General features: G+C 38.9%; 1 long non-coding RNA gene across 1 annotated transcript; it reads left to right on the forward strand.

Moving 5' to 3' along the window:
- The first annotated feature begins 1397 nt into the window (after positions 1-1397).
- Positions 1398-3558, forward strand: LOC149989472 (uncharacterized). The gene is made up of 2 exons (XR_016502379.1): positions 1398-2450; positions 2583-3558. It is a non-coding gene; the product is annotated as an uncharacterized LOC149989472 (long non-coding RNA).
- The last annotated feature ends 2905 nt before the right edge of the window (positions 3559-6463 follow it).

The following is a 6463-nucleotide window of genomic DNA, read 5'->3' on the forward strand; positions in this document are numbered from 1 at the left end:
GAAGTATAATAATTAAGAATTTCTTACTTTTGCAAAGAATTCAAAACATCATTCAAGGACCAAAGACATTCACATTCAACATCATTTCATAAAAAATAAGATTGAAATGAAAATGATTGATATGAAATATAGAGCTATGAAAGACATGCTTACTCATATATTAATAAAGACATGAATGAAGGATAGACATTACATGTTCAAAAAGGCATTAGGATTAAAAGCCTTTAATTAATAATAAAGTAGATGTAATTAAGTAAGTAAGTAAAAATAAAAGTAAAATAAGTTACTTTGAAGAAGATATTATCTTAAATAAGTTGCTAATAGTCAAAAAATTGACTCTTGGCATGTGAAAAGACATCCCATGAATAAGAGCCTAGAGTTAGGATTGAGAAGGTAAAAGATCAAGTAAAAAATATTCAATAACTAGAAAAGAATATAAAATATATGTTATAGGATATCCTTAAGATAGCTAAGTTGGCAAAGGATCCTAAGAGTATAAAAGATATACTAAAGGCAATTCTTTGTAATTGATAAGATGTCAAAGGATATACTTGGTATATCCTTAGATGGATGTAAACATCAAAAAATGAAAATTGTCATTAAAGATAGCAACCACCACTTATAAGTAATAAATGTTGGAAGTGATAATTATCTTGCTCCACATTCTCTTTGTGTGCAACCTTGCTGATGTTATGTGTTGTGACTTCAAAGTTATATTTCTTCAATACTTATTTAGATCAATAAAGAATATATGAAATAGTATAGGACATCTTTAATACTTCTTTAGATCAATAATGAATATATGAAATAGTATAGGACAATAAGAATAAAAAAGAATTGATTTAAGATTAACTTGGGTTGATTTAATATTCTCCTATAAAAAATCAATCAAATTCTATTGAAAATTTTAAAATTATAGTAAAGAATTTAGAATTGTGGTTAAAAATACTTTTTATTTTAAATTTTCATAGACATAACTTAAACTAAAGATTTTAATTATTGAGCATAAAATGTAAATATAAATTTATTAAAATTTAAATCTATTTTATTGATATTAAAAATACATAAAAAAGAATCTAAAAAAACAAAAAAAAAAGATTTATTATAACAATTAATAAACTTTATCAAATTTTAAACTTTAATCATTCTTAGTTTTCAGCTTTAAAAATATATTTGTGTGTGTGTGTATATATATATATATATATATATATATATATTACAACGAATTGAACATAGTGTTTCTTCCGGGCATCCAAGGCCGAGGAGAGCTGAGGGGCGAGCTCGCCGTCGCTGCGACGGACCCCCATCTGGCAAGCACGACCGACGCTGATCGATGGCTTCGCCTCTCCCTCTACTCGTCATCGTAACGCTTACTAGATATGAGATTCTGCCTGCCGCATGCCTCATCACTCACCCCTTGCAGCTCTACCCCCCACCGAACTTATGTCTCAGTCTCAATCTGGAGTTGCGGTGTAGCTTGAGTGAGTAGCTCTAGCGCTTTTCGCTCCCTCGCACTGTTCTTCCTGATCTCGCTTTTGTAGTTGCGGATAGTAGAAGTGCTTGAGTCAGCGGCTTGTGTGGCACAGGTAAAACGTATTCCCCTAGCTTTTGAGAACATCAGCTCGGCATTTTAAGTTTTTGACAGTTGCTGCAGTGACCGGTGGTGGGCAGCCGCCTCTTCACCTCTTGGATCTGTTTACTGCTTTCAGGAGAATGCTGTTTTGTAAAAAATAGTAATAATAATAATTTAATTCCATGGTTAAGAAATGGGAGCAATTTCCGATTTTTATGAAACTTTGCAATTCCATATAGAGTCTGGAAAACCGCAGAACTTGGATGCTGCCGTCGTGATGTAGCAACGTGTAAGGACAATTGAAGAGCCCTGTTTCATCTGCATCGGACCGGACGGCGCTGTGACGGAGTTCGGACGTTTGTGGGCAATGCAGTCGCGGAGTACATTGCGATTGTGATGAAACAATAGAGCGCGCTTTAGCCCACTCATGCCGATTTCCATGGATATTGCCACGTGAGACGAAATTTTCATTACTGAGGTGGCTGCATCGCCGTGCTACTTGTTCCGTTCGAACGTGCGCATTGATGCAACTATTCAGCTATCTCTGATCAGGGTGGGATGCTTTGGTATCATAAAAATGATTTTAGTCGTCTTTGTACAAAGTCAAAGCCAACTGTACTCGAAGCTGTTCCACTGGGGTGGGGACCCCTCGGTACACCAGCCGAAGACCCACAAGAATCTCACCCAAGTGATCACTTCGCTGAACAATCCTTGTGGCAGGTTGCGTGAAAGATATGTCCCGGGGAGAAATGGTGACTTTGTCCACGACTTGGCTCAACACTGGCGCACCTTCATTACGATTACGCAAGACCATAGACCATGACGCCATGCTATTAACCTTTCTCCAACGCACGAGACATGATGGTCCTCGCTTCAGGTTTGTGCATTTTGGATTCTGATATGCTGGTGACATCAAATCCAATTATGAAACTTATTGCTAAATTCTGATTTATGGCGTGCAGATTAAAATCAATGTCAACTGAGTTTAGTTCTTGATTGTTCACGGCAGCCGCGAGTGTGCAGGACGCTGAAGTTGTGGCGAAGATAGCTTGCGACACAGGTGTTAACACCACGAGCTTGTCGCAAGGCGCACAAATTCGTGCAGCCGGACTGATTTGCTCTATTCTTGGGGGCTATGAAGGCTGTGCACGAAGCTTGAGCCCATGAAGTGGAGAGAGTGCGAACAAACTTTATTGCTTAGAAGCAATTCCTCCATGAGGGAAAAAGCCTTTATGGAGAACTAGTGGGAGAAGAGCAAGATATTCGTCGGATGAGAGCAAAACAAATTCAGCGACCTGGATCCACATGTGCTGGCTACTTGTATGTTGGTAGGCACGGGATATTCAACATATCCAGGTTCGTTCAACTTCTGAATAATAATTTGTTCAATTGCATTGCTTTTGGCAGTTTTCTTGATGCAGTTGGCATTTTTTTTTGCATGGCCAGTTGTAAGCAGGATTCGTTTCGCTGAAATATTAGGAGCGCAAGTTTGAGATGATGTTTAGAGGGCAGCGAAATCTTGCCTCGCGAAGGCACATTGTTTGGTGTCTCATCTTAGTACGCTGATTTGAGCTTGGTAGACCCCAAGTTAGTTGTGGGTCTTCCACTTTACCACGTCGAAGGAATGAAGTAAGTTCTGCACTTTTGGCCACATTTGAGCTCCAAAATTGTTGCTTTCCCCACCATTCGGAACTTGCTTGACTCCACCGACTAGTTGAATACCTACAGTCGAGTATAAACGTTGACAAAGTCTCAGGCTGCTTGGACTTGTAGTGGGTTGAGATGCAACTTTTGAGGCACGACGTGGTCACAGGTAATGAGGATAGTCCCGCTTCGAAAGAGCTTCGTTAATTGGGCACTAGCTCCCCCGGCTTTCTGGGACATTGTGCTTTACACGCAAAATCCCAATATCAATGGATCAAAAGTATTAATGGATCAAATGTATTAATGGATCAAATTCATCCCAATATCAATGGATCAATTTCATTAATGGATTTATGGTTTAGTCCTGCAGTTTTCTTTCCACGATCAGGAGGTGTTTGTTTCTTTCACGATTCGACATTGCATTGCAGATGTATCTCTAGTGGGTGCAGCTTTTGCATGTCCTTCCTGACATGATTTGATTGCTAAGAAAGGAGGCACTGATATGTGTAGGTGATTTGCTTGAGGTCAACAACCAACGAATTCGTTTCCGAAACAGCCCTTGGTACACAGAATCCGGATTCAATTAACTCATTCTAAAGATCCAATTCTCAGTCCAGCATTTCTTCACCTCAACCCTCACACAGCCAGAAATAATTCACATTTCAAACTCCTGCTGTCAAAATGATCACATGATGTAAAACAGACTGAATCAGTCACAACTCACTGAAGCTTGCTATCATGAAGAGCCCCTCTGGCATGTACAAAGGTTGAGTTTTAGATTCAGTTACCGGCGTTAGTGAAATCCGGAATAAACCAGCTCCGTGCACACAGATACACGGCATGTAGTCCACCCGAGATTGTCACAACATTTTCCAGGTGCCGGGGAGGTGCCAGCCATAACACCGTACAATCAATGGCCGTATCACACATGGATAACGCTGCAAGATTAAAAGCGTGACGAGTGCTTCAGATGGAGTGCCAACTCCTCTGTTTTGTCAACTTCCTGGGGAGGAGTTCCTCACATCTTCCGCCGCGGCAGGTCACCATTACCGAAGCCGTTACCCAGTTTGACACCCGCAGCTCAGATTCTGACACCGAAACGGACCTGTTCGCGGTCCGTTTCGGAGACATCGCTGTCGAGGTAATGCATTCACAGCCACGACCTTCACCTCCCCTGATCCCTTTCCTGTCAATCTCACACACTAGTTCCTTTTCCCCGCACCCGATACAGCGTTGCTGAAGTGGATACAGTAAGTCTAAACCGTGCAGACCAAGTTACCGTAGTAGCTCAAGGATAAGCTGGAATCTGTTGTGACAGCACCCACAGCACCCACAGCACCATGTCAACGGAGCAAGAGGCGGTTTCTCCCAGCACCCACAATGCTACGGTGCTGCTTACGACAGTTGTTTTTAAACTCCTTCTCTAGATCTTCCCTCACATTTTACAGTTCATTGCGTTTGAGCTCATCGACAACGCCACAGGTCCGTTTGTGCCAGGTCTTCAAATGGTAGCTCTCTCGGTGCATGGCGAAGCGTGTGATGAGCAGCCATGGCTGTGTGTGCATTACGTTTCCTGCTCACCTAGAATTGCTGCAGGCATTATGGCCCCCCTCTGGCTCTTCTTGTCTGATAGTTTTCATGGCTCTCTCTATCTGTCTGTCTGTAAAAGCTTTGGCTGAGAGAGTACATGGAGGCCACTAGACATGGCTCCCCCCTCCACTTCGTTTGGCTTGCTCCAGCTGTTGCCTACAGCATTCGGTACACGAGGCCTTCATTCTTGGGCTTCGTTTTTGTTCATTATTGTGATGGGGGTGGTGCTTACTGGGATGTAAAACCAACACTTGCAGCGTACTTGACTTAGAATGATAACAATAATACTTTCAAAATATATATATATATATATATATATATATCTATATGAAAGAAAGAAAAGTAGTGACGGAGTTAACTAGAAATGTATCTATTATTTCTACATAGTTTAATGCGATACATTTACGTATGTAAGAGGAAAATGTAAGAGGAAAAAATGTAGGTGAGCAGATGGAGAGTTGAGTGGACATTCCATTTTTGGAGATTTGTTTTTTTTGTTTTTGCTTGTGTAAGGCAAGATAAAACATCTTCATGATTAGAAGTGCTATGTCATGTTATTTTTTCTCTTCTTAAAAGTTTATTTTTTAAAATTTTAGAGTAAGAAATTCTGATGAAAGATTTTTAAAATTTTAAATTTTATATCTTGATTTTTTTGGTGAACATTTATTTATTGGTATTCAGATATTGTGTTATTTATTTACATAGTAGGAATAAATCCTATGCAAGGTTCAGTTAGGCATACTTGTAATTTGCACCCACAATTAAAGTTGCCAACCTCTTTAATACAATTTTGGCATACTCAAGTACAACAAGCCGTCCCCTTAGAGTTTAGTGTTATTGCAGATTGATTCAAATACTCTTTAGATTGCCACAAAACATAAAGAACTAGGGGATTTGAAACCAAAAACAATTACACACATTATTAATAAGAAAATTGATAACTAAGAGTTCATGACAAAGCTTAAATCATGGACTACTTTAAAATATACATTCATCAACTGCTATCTACAAACTAGTAATTACTCTTTTATATTTCCTTTGTGATGAATCCCAAACTGTATGAAATTAAAGTAATTCCTTTTCACATAGCCTTAATGTTGAAAATAGAGCTGAACAACTTTTCCAGTAAATATTTAAAATATGTAATTTATTTGAATTAGGTAGGTTAGTTGCAATTGAAAACACTATAAGCTAGTGAGATTTAAACAAAGATAAAAAAAATTAATAAAACATATTAAAAAATTCAAAGCAAAGAACAATATTTATCTAAAGTCTTATGTTCTGGTTTATAGAGCTTGTGTCACGGACCAAAAATACAAACAAGAAATCTAAACAAGAAGTTCAAGAAGAAATGACAAGAACTAGATTATCAGATGAGTACAAGAGCAATGCCAAGAGAATTGAGCTAGAGCTTCAAGAGATGTGTTGTCGAGACTGAAGAACTCTTCAGCCTCGACTCTTATATATACTACTGGCCTATGGTTCTAAGGAAGCGCATCAAGAAGCTTCCCAAGAACTATGAAGCTTCTCGAGCAACTATCCAAGAGCTAGGAAGCTTCTCAAGTAACTTCGTAGAATCTACTAGAATATTCTAAGAATCTTCTAAAGCCTTCTAAGAGAATCTTTAGGGAATCTTCAAAGAATCTTTAGGGAATC

Source organism: Physcomitrium patens, chromosome 3 (genome assembly GCF_059467195.1).
Source record: "Physcomitrium patens ecotype Gransden chromosome 3, ASM5946719v1, whole genome shotgun sequence".
NCBI classification, from domain to species: domain Eukaryota; kingdom Viridiplantae; phylum Streptophyta; class Bryopsida; order Funariales; family Funariaceae; genus Physcomitrium; species Physcomitrium patens.